The sequence below is a fragment of the Protopterus annectens genome, chromosome 6.part1 (assembly GCF_019279795.1).
Source record: "Protopterus annectens isolate FY-2018-M chromosome 6.part1, PAN1.0, whole genome shotgun sequence".
Lineage (NCBI taxonomy): Eukaryota > Metazoa > Chordata > Ceratodontiformes > Protopteridae > Protopterus > Protopterus annectens.
In genome coordinates this window covers 418,279,541-418,300,896 of record NC_056738.1, presented here as the reverse complement: position 1 = coordinate 418,300,896, position 21,356 = coordinate 418,279,541, and the positions used below count along the sequence as shown (strand labels likewise).

General features: G+C 42.6%; 1 protein-coding gene across 1 annotated transcript in view; it reads left to right on the top strand.

Moving 5' to 3' along the window:
• CAPN1 (calpain 1) overlaps nucleotides 1-21,356 on the top strand; it is a gene marked incomplete in the record, with an annotated part of 860,468 nt that overhangs the window by 169,494 nt on the left and 669,618 nt on the right.

Sequence of the window (21,356 nt, the reverse complement as noted above, 5' to 3'; positions counted from 1 at the left end):
CACTGCCAGTCTGATTGTCCTCCTGGTTACTGTTTTCTGATGCAGCTGTAACCAAGGCTGCAATCAGGTCTGCCTTAGTCAGGTTTCATTGCACCAGTCCCGTAGCCTGACACATCTCCGCCAGCTGGCTCCTTGTCAGCTTTCCATACTCCTCTGCTGACTGCTCACCCTCACTAACTAAGCTAACTAAAGAAATAAAACAATTGTGATCTGAACTCTGAATATTCACTGCGTGGCTGATTTAGAGTCCAAACGCCTTCAGAGCTCACTGTACACCAGCTACAGTAATTCATGCTACCCACACCACTACAAGCCAATTAGTATTTGCCATCCAATTAATATGTGGTGTGGATATCCCACCACTGCCAAACAATTAATATGTGACACCTGTGCCTTGGCCCAGCAATCAAGGAGCCTCAGTCCTAACCACTAACACCAGTGAGGGGCATCTCATATAGGAAGAAAGGATAACAAATACACACAGTAAAGTACAATTTCCCTTAAGAGCATATAGAGATCACAGTCATTCCGGGGATGGTCTCTCCCTTGCTTTCTGGGGATGGTTGCTCCCTTGCTCTCCAGGTCCCCATTAAGACTTCCCACTGGCACAGCTATAGGGTCCAGATCTCAGCGTAGTGGTCAAGCTAAAACCTCCAGCACCCTCTCTGTCCAACCAGTGCTTCATGTCCCTGCCCAAGTAGCTGACGCGCACACACGCACACACACACGCACACACACACGCACACACACACGCACACACGCACACACACACACACACTTTGAGAAGAGTTTATATAACCACACGGACGCTCCTGGTAAAGGCTGGCACAGGTTCTCCAGCTGTGCCTCCTTTTCCCAGACTGTACGATAGTACCAGCTGCCACCAACCACTAATATTTATCAGCTACTCAAAGGCCCTTAAAAGGGTGTCCAATAATTACTGTGCAATATTATCCAATTGTTAGTATAGCCCAGGGCTAAAGCTATTGGAGTGGCTTTGTACAATTTTACCAAAGGCATGCAAGTATTCTAAAGAGCTTAAATTATCTCTCTAAAAACAGCCACAGTTGAAAGGGTTTAAAAATATTTAATAACAAGTAGTCAAAACACAAGACAATACTTTTTACTACACAGTGCTTGTTGAGTTCAGAGATCACAGAGAAATACTTAAAATAATTCAGTAGTACAGTTCTGACATCAGAGAAAAACACTTAGTGTAATCTTTCTAGTTTCTAGCTATTTCTAAGAGAAAACACACATCTTGCATATAGACAATGCTGATGAGTTGGATGCTTAATGCTCTCTGATTCTCTCTTTTTAAAATCACATTCCTGGTTCACATTACATCATTCTTCACACTTTCCTGGATTCCCAGGTTAACAGAAGCTACATTTACATTTTTCACCTCTGGGCAGAAACCAGAGCAATAAAGGACATTTATGCATGCAAATTCTGGCCATTAACTCTGGCCTTAAAACAGTAGGCAGGATGCCTCAGTCTAGACTTACTGGCTCCGAGTTTTAACATCAAAGGGTCACAACATGCTTTATTTGGTCAGTAGAGTGTACTGTTACATTTTTCCAGTTCCGCATGTAACACTATTTTTACCATTTAACACACAAGCCTGTGGTTTACATTAATATTGACAGATGACAGAATTATCTCCAAAATTCTATCTGACTAGGCTGGCAGCGTTCATCTATCTTCACCCAATCTTCACAGATGTATTCCAATTTTATCCCTTAGGTGAAATCACCCAAGGGTGTTGTAAATCACCCAAGGGTGTTGTCAATGTGTTTGGGTCTTGGCTTAAACATTTACAAAGCTGTTTGTTGAAATAAATGTCCCAAATATATAACAAAATGATTTAGGGGAAAGTGCATCATGGCATTTAATTAGCTAGATGCAGCATTACAGGTAGAAGTGGCAGTAAAATCACGTTAAGGTTATGTGAATTTAATGAGATGTCACTAGGTTTGAAAAATGCCCCACCAAACTTTTAGAGCCTGGACTACTGGAAGGAGATGGAGACTTTACCCTCATCTGAGTGGATGAGACCAACATCTGCATTAACAGGTTACAAAATGAGAGGTAGGTAGGATCTGTGTAGGTCTAAAATTCAAATTTAATAACCAAGGCTAAGAAGTGGCCCTTTAGAATGGCAGAGTTATCTTACCTTTGGTAATGACTAGTTAGTGGCAGCATCTGGCTAGAATATGGCAAGGTGCAGACCATCAAGGTGGGACTTTCTCCCTTCAAATAAGTGAATAGCTAGACGATTTTTTGCGATGATGGGATTTAATATAAAGTTTGTGTCTTGCTTCAGCAGTAGCAGATCCATTCATATGCTAAGAACATGACAGAATTGTGGTTTGGGGTTTGGTCTGTGCGCAGTATTGCTTGAAGTTTAGGGAGACCTTGAGAGGCCCTAATGTACTTGTCAACACTGATTCCATTTAGGACTTTGTGATGAAAGTATCTAGCTGTTACAGAGTTTAATCTAGTGGCTATATTCAGCTAGCTCATACCTCAGGGAGATGAACATTCAGTAATGCACCTTATTTATTTAACATTTATTAACCAGGTAAATAAATGGATCCAAGAACTATTTTCTGCTATGACCTGAACCGTAAAGGCAGAAGTGATGCATAATATAAAAATATATATACATTGTATTTATAGTATTGCAAAGTTTTTAGAGAACGCAAAATGCAGATACATTGTATATTAGGCAGAAAGAGCGGAGCTAATCATTATGACCAGCAGTGCATAATGCCTATGAGTTTGTTGCACAATATTGAGATGTCAGATAACTGTAATGCAGATAAATTGTACATTGGGCATAAATGAAAGAGTAGACTTTTAAGATGTACACCAGACATTGTCAGTGAGTTTCATATGTTGTCTGAGGTATCTGATATATTAGTGTTGATATACTGTACATTTAAGGATATCCTCGGTGCCGGATTTAGACATAGGGGCAGGGGCATTCTGTTCCCTTTTTAATGTCAATCCCAGTATCTGTCTGTCCCACACTGTTTTATATTTTAACTACCTTACTAAGTGAAACTTTCAGTCAAACCTTTGAGCTGTTGATCGTGGGAAAAGAAAATGCAGTCAGTGCAGTTTCTATTCCACAATCAGTAGCTCATCTGTGACTGCAGTGTGTTGAAAAATGGAAAGTGTACTGCCAAAATGGTACATTTTTCAGTTTCAACTTGCATTTTCAGTAAAACATGCATTAGAGATCTGATTGGAGGTTACAGTCAAGTGATCTATATGACTGTCACAAATTGCTCCTCTAACTGCATCTCCCTTGTAGTTAAGTGCATTACGATGAAAGCTTCAATAGAAAATTTCTTCATTGAATCAGGGCTTGAGACTGAAAAAGATTTGTTGGACAGTCTGGACTCCTATAATCTTCAACTGGGCCAAGGTTAACACTCAACTGCAGCAATTTGTGTTTGAGCGATCAACACTGTGTTGACCACTAAGGTAATTTTTATTCTGAAATTGTAGGGCTTGAAGACATCAAAATAATACAGTTGAGGGGCTCACTTGTTAGGCTAACAAGTGAGTGTCAACTGTACTGCTTTGGCACCTTCAAGCTGTACAGCTGAGGTGGTTAATAACCACATATACTCATGGAAATAGGAATGATTTCATGAGCTAGAACATCACAGGAAAGTGATTGGGGAGTTGTTAATGCTCTAAGTCACTGATAATGTTGGTGATTAGGAACATTTTTGTATAAACACTGCTTTAGTATGTCAGTTTGAGAAATAATTGCTAATAATGCTTATGAATGAAGCCACTAATTAAGAATACAAAGAAAATCAGTAAAGCATCTCTGATTAATTTTTTAAAAAGACAGTTGGGATAGCATATGGATTTGACAGAAAATGCCTGCTTCAGATAAAAGCTCACTTTCCATGCCTAATTACCAGTCAGCACGTAGTCCTAACGTGGTGGTTCCTGTTTTTTCTAGCTTCAGATTAAATACTTAGATGCCATTCTATTCACATGTTGCAGTATTCTGTACTCTTGTGTCTCCTCTTCTTGCTACCCAAACGTCCAGCCAGTCTTCAAAAGTTTGTAGTCAATGCAAGGTGCATGGGACATCTGACTTGGCTAGATGAGTGTGGACCATAAAAGTGGCACGCACTAGACCTTAGGACTTCCCTGCCGCCAGCTGTTCCTGCTGTAATGGCAATTGGATCAAGAATACTTGAGATAAGTACCCCACTGGGGACCCATTGTTTTGTGAGTCATTGCATGCTAGTGTTTGTTCATGTCATCCAGAAAGGGTTAGTGCAAGTGCTACTGTCAGATTCCCCATAAAGATGCCCACGAGCTCTGCCTCTTTTGTTTAGGACCATCTCAAAACCATTAGGGCTGGTCCATTGGCAGGCCTTCATCCTGAAAACTTTGAGTAGCAGACTTTACGCCTTAAGTATATACTTGGAGAATCAGTGTCTCAAGTGGTTAGCATTGGGTATGGAGGGGCTGTCCGATCTATCCACCGACCCACCCAAGAAAAAGGCCAAGACCCTAAGGCCTGAAATTGTAGCTGTGCCTCCACCTCTCGACATTCATCCTGTGGCCAATGTTGGCCTGGAAGTGTACAATTGGTTACTGCCTATTCGCTTACAGCGGGTACCACTGTGGAAGCCACAGAACCCCATGCAGAAGGCACATCCTCAGAGGCCCTGCAGACATCTGCTTCCAATGCTGAGGGGGAACCCGGGCTTGCATTGGCCAGTCAGACAGATCCTTCCCCTACCACGCTGCCATCTGACTCCAGGTCTTCTCTGGCCCAGACGCCTGCCAGGCTTCCTTAAAAAAGAAAGTAAAGAGGAAGTACACCTTCCCTGCTATGGAAAATCAACCAGTTTGGCAGGCTTCCTCGCAAAGCCTTTTCAATGCATTCATGGCCTTAAGACTTGCTGCTTCAGTAGCTTCACCAGTCCCTTCCCCTGTGTTGAGTCCTAGGGACCCATGCCTTAGACTCCTGTCAGTTGGAAGAGGAGGAATCCTGTGAGTCTTCCTCAAAGGAATCACTCTGCTATGATTCTCAATTTCCCTCCCCTCTTGGCTATGCCTCCCCAGAGGGAGAATCAGCTGAAGCAAGATGCCCCACCAGAAGAACTCACCTTTGGAAGACGATTGCTAAGATGAGGGAGCACTTTGAATGGGATTCATCTGAAATAGAGGTACAGAAAATGTACTATGAATTTCTCTAGCTCCTTCAGCTGTCCCCCAGTACTGCCAATATTCCTTGATGCTTTAAGTGTAGCTTCCTTGAACCCAGACTCACAGCCCCCTGCTTCCCACAGGCCTGACAGGTTCTACAAAGTTCCTGAGACAGTTAAATTCTTAGTAAAATGCCCTGCAGCTGACCCAGGCACAATTTCAGTCTCTGCAGACAAGGAATACAAGCTCCTTCCTTCCTTTTCTCCTCCCTACAGGCAAAGATAGCAAGGCTATGAAACGCTCTGGGGGAAAAAAGATCTATACATCCTCTACCCTGGCATTCAGGGCAGTCAATTTTCAAGCCCATGCGTCCAAGTATGCCTTAGCTCTTTTGGAAAAAGTTACAAAACAGTTGTCTGACATCTCTGATTCCGCCTGGCCAAAGTTCAACTGTCCAGCCTCATCTTCTTGACCTCCCAGGTCACTAGACATTCCATTAGGTGCAGCTATGATGCTGCTGAGGCCTCAGCTAGGTCTGCTGCATCAGCTTCTGTCCTAAGAAGGCATTCATGGCTAAGACTTCATCCACTATCTGATGACATCAGGGCAAAGCTGCTAGATCACCTTTAGACAACTCAGCTCTGTTTGGCAACAAGGTAGCAGAGCTATTTAAGACTTTACAACAAAAGGGGAAGGAGCTATAAGACCTCAAACATTTCTTTGTGTCTCATATCCCCAAGTTTCATATAAACTACCTGTCTAAAACCCAATTTATCAGGAAGCACTCTGCTCCCACTCCCCCATCCAGACCTAGGAGAGCTGCCAGAAAGCAATCCACTCCTTCCAGGCCTACACAACCTTCATCTCGGAAGCCTCAGTTTCAAGACAGGACAGGTAGCCTGTGACTACCTGCCATTCTTGAAGCCCCCTTTCCCTCTGTTCTACTATCATTAAGGCTCTCTCACTGTCTCCCAGTGTGGAGACATCACTACAGACAGGTGGGTCTTGTACTAAACAGAAAATGGATGCTTTATGATCTGGAACTCTACTCCATCTGAAAGGGGTATCCTCAGCCCCCTAAAGACAGCTCCTTCTCTTTTAAACAGTTTTGGGCACCCTCACGGCCCAGGGCACCATCCAGCCTGTTCCACAGACAGAAAGGGGGGAAAGGCTTCTATTCCAGGTTCTTTCTAGTCCCAATAAAAGATGGATGCTGGAGACCCAGTCCCGGACCTCTCCCACCTAAATCTTTTCTTGCAAGTGCCCACCTTCTGAATGCTCACCTTGCAAACTCTCTCCCCTTTGAGCTTGCCTCCAGGGTTTATGGCCACTTTGGATATCAAGGATGCCTACCTTCACATACCCCAAAGGCCCAAATTTAGGAGATATCTACGTTTTTATGGCCTGTTCTCACTATCAATTCTCAGCCTTGCTCTTTGGTCTCTCTACAGCACCAAGGGTCTTTACCAAGTGTCTGGCACCAGTGATAGCCTTCTGCAGGACTCGAGGGATCCAGATTTCCACTTATCTAGATGACCTGCTCATCCAAGCGGATTGCAAAGAATCCCTCCTGCTCCACCTGCAGGCAACCCTCTCCCTCCTGCAGACACTGGGTTTTCAGGTAAACAATCCCAAGTCTAACCTGAACCCCGCCCAGAACCTAGTCTTCTTAGGATGCAGGATTCAGACAGATATCGTGAAGGCCTTCCCACCACCCCAAAAAGTGGAAATCTTACCACAGTACCTGCTCTTAGTACTTCAGACCAAAGAAATGACTGCCAGACACTACCTCAGGCTGCTGGGACACGTGGCTTCCCCTATTCCCATGTTACCACATGAAGAAGCTTCAGTGGTACCCAAGATCCATTTGGACTCAGCACTCTCATCCTCCGGAATACAAAATTCCTGTCTTACCCCATCTCAAGAAAGGGATTCAATGGTGGTTGAATCAGGTGAGCCACAACCCGGGCCTACCTCTTCAACCCCCCCCCCCTGCCAATGCAGGGAATGTACACATGCCTCACACCAAGGGTGGGGAGCAACTTTGGCCCTCTAAGAGTCCAGGGTGCCTGGCCAGATTCCAACAAACAGAAGCACATCAATGTAAGAGAGATGAGATCAATTCTTCTGGCCTTGAAGGCTTTTCAGCCCAAACTGAAACAGGGTCCTGTAAAACTATTCACAGACAATATTATAGTTCTGTGGTGTGTCAACAAGCAGGGGGAACAAAATCTTACTTGCTATGCAGACTAGCTCTGAGTGTGGGAGCTGGCTACAAAACAGGGAGCAACACTTCAGGCAGTTTACATCCCTTCAGAACAGAACTCGGGCAGACACCTTAAGCAGGTTCATGTCACAGTCCCATGAATGGATGCAACACAGGAATGTTTTTTGGATATTGTCCACAGATGGGGGCACACCTCAAATAGATCTGTTTGCCTCCCCCATGAACAGACAACTTCCTTCATTCTGCACCAGGCTGCCCAAACCTCTGGTGAGTGAAATTGATGCCTTTTCATTTTCTTGGAAGGGGATGTTTCTCTATGTATTTCCTTCCCTACCCTCTTATTCAGAAAGTCCTATTGAAGATTCAGCAGGAAAGACCAAAAATCTTGTTGGTGACTCCCTTTTGGCCAAGCCAGCACTGTTTTCCCCTCATTCTGCATTTAGCCAAGGCAATCACCACAAGTTACCTCACCGAGTGGACCTTCTCACACAGGATAATGGATCTGTAATCCATCCAAACTGGCAATCTCTACATCTCACCCTGTGGGTGATAGAATTCTGATCCCTTACAGACACCTATATAATGAGGACATGCTCACAGTCCTGCAGGAGGCAAGGCAACCTAATACAAGGAAATCTTGTGTATCCAAGTGGAAAAGATTCTCCATATGATGTCTTCAGAGACAGTTGGACCATTTACAGATCGAGGTCCCTTTAGTACTGTCCTATCTGTGTGAACTTTTACAGACAGGATTAGCATATTCCTCCATCAAGGCTCATCTGTCTGACATTTCAGCTTGTCTGCCTCTGGAACCCCCTCTGGGTTCCAGATTGCCCATAAAGTTGTTCTTCAAAGGAGTGCTACGTCTCAGGCCCCTCAGGAAGCCTATCCCCCCCTCCCTGGGACTTCATGTTTTGAAGAAGTTCATGGTGTCCCCCTTTGAATTGGCATCCAAGGCTTCTCTGAAATACTGCGCATGGAAAACAGTTCTCCTTGTGGCCTTGACTTCAGCTAGAAGAATGTCTGAGTTACAAGCTCTCATGGCCATTGCCCCCTTTCTCATATTCCACAAAGACAGGGTAACCCTTAGGACCAATCCATCCTTTATGCCCAAGGTGGACAATGAGCTTTCCTTAAACCAAACCATCCACCTCACCACCTTTGCCCACCCACAAAGTGACAGTGAGAGAGTCTTGTACTCCATTAATGTGCTCAGACAGCTTAGGTTCTACCTGCACAGGACTAACTTCTCCAGGAAGTCTGACCAGTTGTTTGTCTCCTTTCACTCCAGGGCTCTGGGGAAAGCAGTAACAAAACAGGACAGTCTCATCCTGGATTTCCAGGCCTATTACCTACTGCTATGCACACCATGGAAAAGCCTTGGGATCCAAGGTTAAATCACACTCCACTAAGGCTATGGCCTCTTCAGGAGCCTTTTTCAAAGGTTTGGACACTTCCACCATTCTAGAGGCAGCCACTTGGCATCTGTCCACACATTCATCAAACATTACAAGCTAGACCAAATCTTTAGGTCCAGAGCTGGATTTGTCATGGCTGTCCTCCATGGATTCATAGAGAATTCCTCCAGGCCACCACCCTCTACCTCACAGTGAGCTGTGGCATTCAACCAAGAGTACAGAATACTTCAACATGTGAATGGATGGACATAGAATAGTTGTAGAATTTTACCATAACCACAGATGTCCTTCTCTTCCATGTTGCAGTATTCCTTTCCTCCTTCCTGCCTCTCCTGTTAGCATATATTTCTCTTCTTGGATGGCACAGGACTTGCACAGCTTGTCCTGGGCCTGGGGTCTGACTGGAGTGCTCAGCTCTGAGGTTTGGTGCACGCAGATGTCACTTTTATGGCTCATGCTCATCTAGCCACGTCAGATGTCCCACGCACCTTGCAGTGACTACAAACCTTTGATGACTGGTCAGACATTCAGACAGCAGGATAAGGAGACCCAAGAGCACAGAATACTGCAGCATGGAAGAGGACATCTATGGTTATGGTAAGATTTTACACTAGTATTCTTTCTGCAAATACAGACTGATTACCGTACACACAGTTCACGTTTGTCCTTTGCACACGTGTAACAGAAACTCTACTAAAAGCAGAAAAAAAAAGTTTATTATGTGTTGGCATGATCTGTTGTCTTAAGTTTAAAATCTGTTTTATGGGTTCCCTTGCGATATCGCCAGTGTTCTTTTTTTTTTTTTTTTAGCAGTGAATATTTTGTTTTACTAAGTAGATGAAAATATCTCAATTTCTTTACTTTGGTTTCACTTCATTGCTTTTCTCAGCAAGAAAAATGCAATAAAGAAAAAGCAAAGTAAAGAAATTGAGATATTTTTAAGTACTTAGTGAAATAAATTATTCACTGATAAAAAAGAACATTGGCAATATCAGTAGGAAACCTGTAAACAATAGCAATGCTGAGGCTGAAAGATATAAACAAAACCAAGCATAATCTGTTATCTGTCAAAATTTACATAGATTTAGTTTTGCTTTTGACTGATTATTCAAGGACTTAATGCGGATCATTGGTACTTCCCAGTACATTTGCTTAGCTCTCAGAATCGGACAGCAATAATGGCACATTTTCTGACATGGTTTCATTTGTAAGAAGGCATCATTATAGAACACTGGATCTCCCCAGTGCACTTAGCAGTAATTTTAGATTTACTGCTTATTGTACTAAAGTTAAGGAGATAGTGGAGAACACCTGGCATTGCGTAACTCACGGTCAAAAATGCAGATGACCTGCGGCAAAGCTGTTACTGTTGAGAAAGACTATCACTGTATAGATCAATTAAAACTGGGATGCTGTCCATCTGTAAAAAAGAAATGGTGTCATTGATTATATCATGATTCTGAGTGTGCTGGACTGTTGGTGCCGATCTATCTATTATATTTAGATGAACGGAGATGCTGGTTTAAGGACAGCATATCCATGAAGCTGAGTTTTCTAATTAAAAAAAGATGGTTTGACAGTATAATTAGTAAAAAAAACTGTCATGCTGTCTTTCTTGATAAATGAAGTTTTAATGTTTTTCCAGTACTGATGGTATAACTTTGTCAGCATTAACATACGTATGAAAAATGTTATTTAAGGTTAATTGCAACAGAATATAGGGGTTACCCATGTAGTCTGATATGTATTTTTTTCTTGTGCATATAGTTGGACTTTTTCACACACTGCTGAATTCAACAGCAACAAAAGTATGCAAGATTGCATAACATGTACTAGTTTAAGTACAGTTGAGAATAAATAAGAGAAGTAGTTGTTACATGTATGTTACTGGTATAACAAATTAACAATTCTGACACCGCTATAATTCATCTACATATAAATTCCTGTACAGTGGCACAAGTTTCCATCCATGACAAATGTACACACCACTCACTCACTCTTTTTCTCTCTTTCTATCACCTCTGGTAAGATATGTACAATTAGAACATCAACGTGATGCAGCTGTCAAACTACTACTGCCATAGCAGCATTTAATCAGCAGGCAGATATGTAACCGTGATACTGTGTTCCCACTGTCGTCAACATTGTAACAGCTGAAATGTACACCTAGTTTAACATTTTTCCACCAAAACAAAATTTTGCAATGCTCTGTAACCCGGCAGCTTGCCTGGTTTGTTAGTCTCTCCTCCCACGTCGTGGTTAGGAATCCTCTGTTTAGCAAGCCTTTTAAGGATCCTAGAACAAATATCAGGGAGTATGAATGTATAGTACTACAAATTTCACAAAACAAAACAAGGATGCAACTTTTCACACCAATCCAAAACAAATTACTTATCATGGTTACTGCTTTTACAAGCATTATCAGCAGCTTCACATACAAAATACAGATGTTTTTTCTTCCCGCAGCAGACAAAATACCATACTACTTTGATGTCCTTCATGGATGCATCTGCAGTCATAACAACAGGGTTGTCCTGTCGTCAGGCAGCCCTGCAGTCGGCCGGATTCCAAAGTCCGGGTCCGCCGCTGATGTCGCACTTCACCCGACGTCATCTCTGCTGGTCTTCCGGGTATAAAGGCATCAGCCGACGCCATTTTCTCCAGTCTTTCTTGCAAGCAGAAGCTGTTCGCAAGTGCCGGTCGCACGGATCCAGAGATTTCTACTACCGAATACTACAAGACTTCTAAAAAGCTAACTCTTTCTTGCCTCAGCCGATGTCAGAAAAAGTCAATAACTGTTTAACTTGTGGGAAACAAATACCTCATAAAGATTTCCACTCTTACTGTTTGCCTTGTTTAGGCCCAGACCACGACATAGCAGCCTGTTCGCCTGTGCTTCATTCAACCGACGAACGCTTAGGCCGGTCGGAGTTTGCTGAACAGTTTTGGTTCAGAATTTGCGTACATTATGCCGCAGATCCTCGCCTACCCAAATTGTTAAGAAACGAAAGACCGACACTCGCGGTCCACGGTTTCGGCCGAAACCATGGTGAAGCAAACGAGTGTCTCGGTTTCTGAAACCGAGAAAATTGATAAAAGCACAGCTGAATCTTTGACTACTTCTGAGATTCCTACTACCTTACTTGAATCGGCCTCTGAAATTTTACCTACTACAGTGGCTTCTAGTGAATTATCAGACACCATCCCTTTGGATGTCTCTACCCCAGCACGTGGTGCTGCTAGGCCTCCTGCAGCCATGTCCATTAAGGCCTTTGCCAGGGCTAAAGCAGCCAAGTCTACTAAATCAGTGCCTGTTAAACCCCTCAACCAGGCCTACTTAGTTCTCAAATGCTTACTCTGGCAGAAGATTTAATATCCTTAATTAGGGGATCTCAATCTCACCCAGACAGGGCCTCTCAGCCCCCAGAGAAGAGACCTAGGGCAGAGCCCCCCGAGCCTGTGTCCTCTGATGATTCTGGATGACTCAGATATTACTGACCAGCCAGAGGCTCCTTTCTCCAATTATGAAGACTCAGATGCTGAAGAATCCATTCCAGCTGCTTCTCCACCTGAAGAATTCTCATTTGGGGAAACCTTACATGCCATGCGAGAACAATTCCAATGGCAGCAACAGGATTTCTCAGATTCCAGAAAAAGACTTAGGACTTTTCTGCACCTTCCACAACACAGGCCCTTAGCTATACCTCCTGTCCTCTCTGTTGTGGACGATGCCTTTAATGATGTCTGCTCTGCTCCAGATTCCTTACCTCCAGCCCCTGCTAAACCAGACAGATTTTACAGGGTACCAGACACGCATCATCACCTATACAAGGCCCCACTTGCAGACCCCGAAACTATATCCCAGGGGCCTAAGGCAGTAGCCTCGACCACAGCAAAAAAACCCTATTCCTTCTGAAAGGGAAGCCAGGTCTTTAGACAGGTGGGGCAAAAAAGTTTATACCTCAGCTACTCTCTCAGCTAGAGCTTTAAACTGTCAGTTTCACATGATACAATACCAAGAGTTTATGCTTGATCAGTTAACTAAAAAACTATCCTCTGATGACTCTATAGATAAGAAATATGTATTAGAAATGGTAAATAACATACAACAGGTTAGTAACCATTCCTTAAAATGTGGCTATGATGCACTGGAGGCTTCATTTAGATCAGCCATGACTGGCACAGTGATAAGAAGACATGCATGGCTGAAGGAACAAGTCTTACGGATCATGTTAAAGCTAAATTATTAGATGCTCCTATGGATAAGACCAGTTTGTTTGGTACACCTGCCCAGCAGGTAATGAAGAAAATGGAAGAAAAGGCAAAATCTGTTCAAACAGTTAAAGATTTCTTGCAGGTTCAGCCCCCAAGGTTTAGCAGGAACTGGCCTGCCAAAAATTGGTCCTTTCCTGACTCCACAAGATCCCAAAGGGGCAGGAATAGACGTTCCAGAGGCAGACACCAATCCAGAGGAGGTGCCTACAGAGGACGACAGTGGCAAGGTAATAACAGAGGCACAGACTCAGCCACTACCACTACAACAGCACAATCACAGTGACTTAACTCTACATCCGCCTACCAGGGAACAAATAGCAGCTCCATTAGGCGGAAAATTAACCTTATTTTCAAAAAAACTGGCACTACATCACAAAAGACAAGTGGATTTTGCAAACCATAGACCAAGGTTACCGGTTCCACTTTCACACTTTACCAGTCAAAAGAGGAATGCTGAACCTGCCTCCAAATCAAAAAACAAAAGCTCTACAGCAGATAATGCAATTAGCAAAGATGAGAGCTGTGGAAAGAGTGCCAATAACAGAACAAGGCAAAGGATTTTACTCCAGACTATTCCTAGTTCCAAGAAAGGAAAAAAGTTGGAGACCTATTCTCGACCTGTCCACCTTAAATACATACATCATTGTCCCAAAATTCAAAATGCTGACCCTACAGCAACTTCTTCCCATGTTGGGCAAGGAGTGTTGGCTGGTAACTCTAGATCATACCTGCACGTCCCCATTCGACCTATTTGCAGAAGATACCTCAGATTTCTTGCAGGATCAGAGCATTATCAATTCTCAGCATTGCCCTTTGGCTTATCTACTGCGCCCAGAGTATTCACAAAATGCCTGGCATCAGTAATCGCCCACTGCAGACTACAGGGAATCCAAATTTATCCATACCTGGACGACTGCCTGCTACAAGGGGACAGCAAAAGCAAGCTGACAACAGATTTACAAAGGGTCATTTACTTGCTACAAGCACTGGGATACACAGTCAATTTACAAAAGTCAAGGCTGATACCATCCCAAACAAGGACATTCCTGAATTGGACACTGTAAAACAAATGGCATTCCTAACCGCAGAAAAACAAAAAGAACTCCCTCTTTACTTTTTGGCTCTAACAAAACAGAACAAGTTAACAGCAAGAAAAGTCCTGCAGGCCTTGGGCTACATGGCATCATGCATAATCTTGGTTCCACATGCCAGACTACATATGAGAAAACTACAGTGGTACCCAAGGAATTTATGGTCCCAACACAGGCACAGCCTAGAAGCAGAAATTCCACTAATCCCATGCCTAAAACAAGAGTTTCTATGGTGGGCACAAGCATGCCAGTCAAACCCAGGCCTACCCTTTCACAGCTATCAAGCAAGCCAGACCATCACAACAGACGCCTCAGACCTAGGATGGGGGGCTCACATGCTGGACAAATGCGCATAAGGATTGTGAGGATCAACTCCACCTGCACATCAACCTAAAAGAAATGCTGGCAGTAAAAATGGCAATCCAAAATTTCAGACCATTTCTCAAAGAGGGCCATTTGATGATAAGGACAGACAATACCACAGTCATGTGGTACATCAACAAGCAGGGAGGCACTCATTCATACTCCCTATGCAGAATGACTTTGGAGCTTTGGAACCTGGCACTCAGCTACAACATCCAGTTACAGGCAATATTTGTACCGGGAAAGGACAATACTCTAGCAGACATATTGAGCAGAACCACATCGGATGCCCACGAATGGATGCTACACCCGGACATCTTCAAGACCATCTCCAAGAAATGGGGAAGACCACGGATAAATCTATTCGCTTCCCCTCTCAATCACCAACTCAAAAAATTCTGCACAAGGACATTCCACCCACTTGCATGGAAAGTGGATTCGCTCTCCTTCAGCTGGAAAGGTCTAACAGCATATGCATTTCCACCTCTTCCCTTGATACACAAGGTATTACTAAAAATCAAGGAGGAACGTCCAAGGATAACCATGATCGCTCCAAACTGGCCAAGACAACACTGGTACCCATTACTGAGGAGCATGTCTCGGGACAACATGTGGCCAATACCCCTGATGCCTTTGTTGTTAACTCAGAACAACTACAGCATCATGCATCCAAACCTAAAAACGTTGCAACTGACTGCATGGAACATCACATAGCAGCAACTAACCCAGAACTTTCCCAAAGGGTTAAAGACATTATCCTTGAAGCCCGCAGACCTTCAACAAGAAGGAACTATGCAGGAAAATGGAAAAGGTTTGTCATTTGGAGCACTGAAAGAGGAAAAGATGCGTCAATTATAGATATGGCTAACATTCTGGAGTATCTGGCAGAGCTTCTACATACAGGCCTGTCCTATTCCTCCATCAAGATACATGCATCAGCTATTTCAGCAGAATACAGCTTTGATCCACCTGTCTTTTCACATCCTTTACTCAGGCAGTTCCTCAGAGGAATCAAGAATGTAAAACCTCCAAGGAAACCACCATTGCCAGCTTGGGATTTGAACTTTGTGCTAGAAAAATTGACACTCAACTTTTGAACCAGCAGCTACAGCGGACCTACAGCATCTATCGTGGAAAACTGCTTTCCTACTGGCAATAACCTCAGCAAGGAGGGTCTCTGAACTTCAGGCCCTAATGGCGGTACAGCCCTACCTAATCTTCCACCAAGATAGAGTGTCCATGAGGACTAATCCTACATTTATGCCTAAGGTGATATCCAGAGTGTCTTTAAACCAGGCAATCCACCTACCTACCTTCTTTCCCAACCCACAAAACAAAGGGGAAAGAATGCTGCATTCCTTGGATGTACATAGACAGTTACGCTACTACCTGAACAGAACAAAAAGTAGCAGAAAAACTGACCACCCTTTTGTAGCCTATGCAACAGGAAGGGAAGGAAAAGCAATTTCCAAACAGACAATCTCCAAATGGATAGGAAATTGCATACGGTTCTGTTACTCCTTCCATGGAAAACCAATTCCACAGAACATAAGGCCTCATTCTACAAGGGCAACAGCCACTACCACAGCCTTCTACGAGGTGTGGCAACCAAGGACATTATTGAGGCGGCTACTTGGACCTCCGTGCATACATTTGCCAAGCATTATAACTTACCAATGTACTCCAGATCCCGAGCAGGGTTTGCCACTGCTGTGCTGCAAGGGATCCTAACCACACCATAATCTAAATTTTTCCCCTCCCTTAGTTGGCTATGGTATTCTACCCAGTTGTTATGACTGCAGATGCATCCATGAAGGACATAGTACAGTTTTGTACCTACCATAAATGTAGATGTCCGAACTGGATAGCATCTGCAGTCAGGATTACCCTCCTCCTTCCCTCTGTGGTACTCCTAGGGTATTTACCCTCCTAATAGCTAGCTAGTGGGGGGAGTCTCTTATGGTGTATTTGTTTGTATATATGTACATACATGCTTATTTTCTGAGTTTGCCTTCTATCCTTTTGGAAACATTGGCATTTATCCAAAATTTAGCCTTCCAGGAAGGGCAACTGGCATCTGGGGCAAGAAACACTGAAGAAAATGGCGTCGGCTGATGCCTTTATACCGGAAGACCAGCAGAGATGACGTCGGGTGAAGTGCGACATCAGCCGAAGCCGGACCCGGACTTTGGAATCCGGCCGACTGCAGGGCTGCCTGACGACAGGACAACCCTGTTGTTATGACTGCAGATGCTATCCAGTTCGGACATCTACATTTATGGTAGGTACAAAACTGTACTTTTTCCTTTTCTGACGTCAGTCCAATGGCTGTTTCTACATGTAAAATAAAACTTTTTTGTGTAAACTCGCTGTTTCACCACTGTCTCATCATGCAATGTAAATACATACGCACACCTCTGCACATGATGCATGTGACTGCCATACCTCTCAAGTGTACCTCATTTGGAGGACTGTTCCTCATTTTGGGTCTTAAAACGTTCTTGTTCCTCCAAATTCTTCATCAAAAGAGTCTGTCACACATTCAGTATTAGAAAATGTTTTAATTGCTATCCATGGTAAATAGAATTGAACCATATTAATCCATCAAAATATCTCTTAAGTAAAGAGTAACACATTTAACCACCCTGCTGTTGTAGCAGCTTTGAGTAAATCCACTAGTAGTAGTAGATAGGAGTGTGCAAGCAATTGATTGGGATAGACTATGTAAGGCTGCAACCTTAGATCAAAATAGTGATATAGAATAAATCATTGCATTGTTAAAAACAAGGCTTCAAATACAAATGGAGTGATACAAAAGCATATAACTACATCAGTGGTGGATTTAGGCATAATGTGCTCAGGTTATGTACTTTCATACTGGTGCTGGGGAATTGTTTACCCTGAATTCTGATTAATTTATCAATTAGAATCTTAGATGCAGCGTGTTTTATTATGCAGTCTAATAATTCAGGTTTATTCTATGTTGTGTATTTGATAACTGCATTATAACACAATGTTATGTTTACTCGACTTCACAAAAGTAAGATTATCTCAAATGAATTTTTTTAAGTGCACATTGCAATGTATACAGCAATCCTGCTACAAGCACTATAAATTCTAGCCTTGATCTGAAATTCTGAATTTTCTTGTTTTGCTTTCTGTTGCCTTACTGTAGTCATTATCTACTAGTTTGACATTTTATTTGCCACATTTTGAGTTTATGCCTTTTATTTACTGAAAAACTGTGGCTTATATGAAAGATTCTAGTAGGTCTTCTAAAATTAAAACACGTTCCCCACACTTTTTTTATGCCACCAGCCACTAGAGCAGTGGACAGCAGCTGCAGATCCTCATGAAACATGGACTTCAGCCTCTTCAGTGCTGCTTGGAAATTCTCTTAAGGTTGTGCATTTTTTTTGTTGTTTTTTGACAGTTACATTGAACGTAGCTTGTTTGTTAGGAGATTGCTAAGAAGATAAAACATTCATGAGCAGTAACCAAAACCACACTCAGCAAGTTAACCCTACCAACTCCTATAACACAAGGAGTCCTAAAGTCACAGATGCTGAGTCCATAAGCAGGCATTAACCCAGCTAGCTAAACATTGTTGTTACAGATGACTCCCACTGTAAGACAAAGATGTGACTCTTACCAGGCTGAGCAGCAAAATAGTGACTGTTGCTTGTATGGTGCCAGGCTCCATCAGATCATGCATGCACTCAAGTCCTTGAACAAAAGGTATTGGTATGACTCTGTCAAAGTTCATTTCAGTGTGAATGACTTGAGGTGTACCTACCTGAACTGTATGAAGAGAGACCTGACTGAGCTCTGAGACTGTGTCTATGGCAGCTGTAAGCCTGGCATTGTGCACCATTCTGCATTCTCCAAAGATGCCGTATGAGCAAAAAACCAATTTAATAATTGGCATAGTTTTTGGTGTCATTCAAAGGGGGTCAAATATTTGTCAGCCTGGAATGATATGCTTAACAGACCATGCTGCTTTAACAGGGATGGTCTGCATCTATTCCCTCTTGGGTTTTGATTATTGCCAAAGGCATTGTCCACCCCCATACCAACTTTTTATGCAGTGCCAACCTAATAAACATACCAACATAATGAAACGAGCAAAGGAAAATAAGGTGTTATTGATCAATAAGGAGCCTAAAGAAGAAACTTCAGTCCCTACTAGCCCTTACACTGGAGGATGACGACGTAGTTGTGGAAACTAAGACATAGTTTAAAGTGGAGGAGAGCCGTGGAGAATTGGCTGTGCAGGGCTCTAACGCCTTCCACACATTTAGACCAGCTACTGCACAGGAGGGGGAAAATTAGGGGTGTCTTAATCCACATCCAGAAGAAACTCCCATCAATTTTAGTATAGCAGAATGATGCACTAGAGTTCCTTCATGTCCAAATAACCACCAGAAAGGCCTCATATAATATATTGAGTAGCTATAGATCTCCCTCTGCGACACTAGAAAGACACAACATCTGTCTGCAGGAACTAGAATAGCTCAGTATTAAATCCAATACCATATTCCTAGGTGATGTAAACTATCCAGCTATGTACTGGGAAAACCTACATCACCACTGTGCACAAACACAAAGATTTTTGGATTTTGGGAGTAAAAATGCCCTGGAACAATTAGAGTATCCACTAGGGAGAATGACCTTTTGGATCTTGTGGTTAATAACATGGGAGTGAGAAGCTTGCATCATCCCTCTGGCATCTTTCACTTGTTGGGTCTGACCATAATGCAGACTTCTTCAGAATAAAATTGAAAACCAGAGATCCCTTCCACCGAAGGTACCTTTAGAAATTTCATTAAAACAAACTACCTACTCTTAAGTGATACATTGGCAACGAAATACTCAAAAACATTCACAACCACACTGTACCAGGTATTGGACAATGCTTTTTACTTCAGTTTTACAATGACTGTGATTGTCCTATTTTGACCATGGAGGAGTTATAATTGGAGGGGAGCAAAGCTGCCCCATATTGGTAAGGGCAATGTCCAGGATTTTATTACCCCTGTTTGGTGTGCAGCTTTGTTCGTTCAGGGTGGTTGTATTGATATTGAGATATTGTAAGATATCTTGATGATAGTTGTTAGTTTGTTGAAAACTTGGAGATTATCTTGCCTTATAAATTTTGACTTTTTTGTGGAGCTGCACAAGAACAGATACACAGAGAGAGAGCCTCAGTAGGGGGTAAGAAGTATTCATTAAGTCCTAGTAGGGAGGGTGAGTTAATGTTGGTCTGAAACTGTTTCATTGATGTAGCAGATGCCAATAGTTGCGAAGGTCGTAAAGGTTTCTATGCATTGCACACTACATGACATTTGTTGGCGTAGTAGCCATTGCTGCTTTGGTTCCTCCACCATGGTCCAGATGCACCCTTAATGGCAACATGTGTACTGTCTATCATGCCTCAGGTTAATGTGCTATCTCATACAAGGCACTCATGGTTTAGGGCCTCTCCTGAGGCAAAAAAGACAGATAAATACATTGATCCATACTTACTGAAATTGTCAAGGAAATGCAGAAGTGTCCCCAAGGCAGAATCCTGAGAAGCACCAACATGTCCCGATACTGTCTCTAGAAGATCCCAGTGGCAAGTATGTTGAGAGCTGTACTCTGCTGTCCACAGGGATAGGAAGACCACTCATCTCCCCAGTTTTTATCTGTGAGCTACACAAACTCACTAAAGCCCATACTGTATCCCTGTCAACTGTAAAAAAGCTATGAAGAATATCTTTCTTGACAAAATTAAAATGGCACATTCTTTGTCTGTACCTGCTCCATTATGGGCAGCATCTGCCACTGGACCCGCATGGTTATGGTGTGGCTAGGACAAGCAGTTCACAGTGGGGAAATGGCCAAGATGGAATATACCTCAAGCATCCTTGGGGATTGCAAAGTAGAAAGAAAAGGTAGAGGGTCACCTGTTGTAGGGCATTATTGCACAGTGGTGACATTCATAACAAAAGGCAGTTATGAATTGCACAGAGGTAAGAACGCTGTTTTCTTTACATAAGAAGGACATAGAATTATCACTCAGTTCTCTTTTATATACATCAGTTTCGTTTGCATAAGCATTTAATCAACATATGAAATATGCTGCATAGAAGTATATTTAATTGATACTTAGTATTGCGTGACATCAGGGGAAACCTTAGATGTTGAAAAAAAAAACGTTTTGCACTGCTAAGTTGAACATCTTGAGAAAGATTCAGTGTCATTTATGTTGCTATTTATACACTTAAGCGTACATATTCATATTTCTATATTTCACGAAGCTGTGCTCCAAGAGGAATTTCTTGCTGTCATTTTATAGCTTGTCAGATTAAATGTGTAGATTGTACATACAGTCTCAAGGTATGACAATTTATGAAAATTTAGCAGAAATATAATTGTCTGTACACAGTACAATATGCAATAACATTTATGGAAAGACTATGAATATAGGAGCACCACAGTTAAGAATACTTCCTATTTATAGCAGTGCTAGTTTTACATTTTAATATCCTTCCTTGTTTTTCTTATGCTTTTTATTTTTTTTTATTTTCCAGAGAATGCTGTGTAATGCAGGCTGTATGTAGCCTGCTACAAGTGTGATATTCCACACTGCATAGATGTTAATGAGTTCTATATTCTGGATATACTTACAGTTACAATATATGTTAATTTTGAGAATGTGGTGTCCAGAGCACAATACATTTATAGCAGTGATTAAAATAACAGTGATAAGTTTTTGGGAGGTTGGCATAATGGCGAAGGTGTTTG